Source organism: Corylus avellana, chromosome ca6, assembly GCF_901000735.1.
Source record: "Corylus avellana chromosome ca6, CavTom2PMs-1.0".
NCBI lineage: Eukaryota > Viridiplantae > Streptophyta > Magnoliopsida > Fagales > Betulaceae > Corylus > Corylus avellana.
In genome coordinates, this window is record NC_081546.1 from 21,479,589 (window position 1) to 21,481,408 (window position 1,820).

Here is a 1,820-nt window from a genome sequence, read left to right on the forward strand (position 1 = left end):
TATCCATCCGATCCCGAATCTCATTAAACATCACGTTCATGCGTTCAAATTGTTGTTGCATAGCCTGCAACAAGAAGAATGACTCCTCCCCTCCTTTTTTGCTTGATGTGTCGCCCCTGGAAGGCATAGCTTTGAAACTATAGAGAAATGTTAGAAATAATTCCTCACAACACTCCCTCACATGTTTGCACTCAAATTATGTCACTCACACTCATGTTTCACTCTTAAATTGGCTTTGTTTTCGATATTAGTCTCACACTCTCTTTCCTTTTTCCACTCGTAGCTTCCCCTTTTCAATTCTTTATTAAACTAATAAACTTGATCAAGAAATTCAACTTGTAGTATTTAAACCAATACCAATGGCAGGAAAATATTATAGAAACACCGAATCAAAGGAAGAGGACATAAGAAAGATGAAAGAAAACAATTGGACAGGAAAATATTATAGAAACAACGATTCAAAGGAAGATGACATACGAAAGAAGAAGAGAACAAATAGACAGGAAATTAGTATAGAAACAACGAATCAAAGGAAGAGCATATAAGAAAGAAGAAAGAAAACAAACAAACAATTGTTTTGTTTTTTTTTTTTTTTTTTGTTTTGAAACTTGGTGCACTATTTCAACTTGGTGCACGATGCAAAACTACAGGAAGGAATAATGAACACAAAAGAAAAAGAAAAAAAAAAAAAAAAGATAGGATGATAATGATAAACAAAAGATAAAAATGACTGTAAACCTGATTTTAGAGCCTGTGCTTTGATACCAAATGATGCGAACCTCAATCGACACGCTTTGAGACCCAACAAACAATATTGAAAATTAACCCAAGAAAGCTAAAATCAGATGTTTAGATAGAAAACCCCGACCCAACGTTTATAAATGAAACGCGAACCAAAGGTATAAAAAGTAACAACCTTCGACCCAACGTTTATAAACGAAACGCGAACCAAAGGTATAAAGTTTGAACCCCACAAGGAAGAATCCTTGATAAGTTCACAAGTTCTCTGAAGAACTAATAGAAGAAGCAAACCTCACTTTTTGTATTTTCATTCATGATTTTCATTACAATGAGTGCATGCTATTTATAAAGTATGGCTGAAAATATGACTACCTACTTGCTATGGAAAGGAAATTAAATTGGTTCCAACATTGGAAAGTAAATAAAGTAAAAAAAAGGACTAACTAATAAAAGTCTAAAATTAAGGTTGATTTGGTCTGAAATTTGCAGCTCCTCCATGCCAAAAATAGACTGAGATTGGCAATTAAATCACGCCTAAGGAAGGTCTTGAAATAGGTAAGTCAATCAACCAACTAATTGGCATGTAATTTGGCAAGTCAATCATCCAATTAATTGGTATGTAATTGGATCGTCAATTAGCCATAATCAACCATTAATCCATGCCATTGCTAAGGAAATTTTGTGCAATCTGCTCCATGAATAGCTTGGATCAAGTTTATTACGCCTTCATCTCCCTTTGGGCCAAGCTTGGAATGCCCCATTTTTGAATCAGCCCAAATCTCTTGAATCAGCCTATTAAGTGCTTCTTTGATCTTCTTGGATCTTGTTCTAGTAATAGGCCCAACTGGAACATGCAACGGATCCTTTAATGGTGCTTGTTGAATCTCATCATTAGGGATAGTGTTAAAATGTGTGGAAGTTCAAATGGGTTTTCTGAAAGTTTCCCAAAAAATAGCAAAGATTCAAGTGTGGATATTTTCGAGCCACCCCTAAACGGCTTACGTTTTTTTTTTTCTTTTTTGATTTTTTTTTCCAAAAAAAACAAGGGCATTTTAGAATTTTCACATGCTAAAAAATCA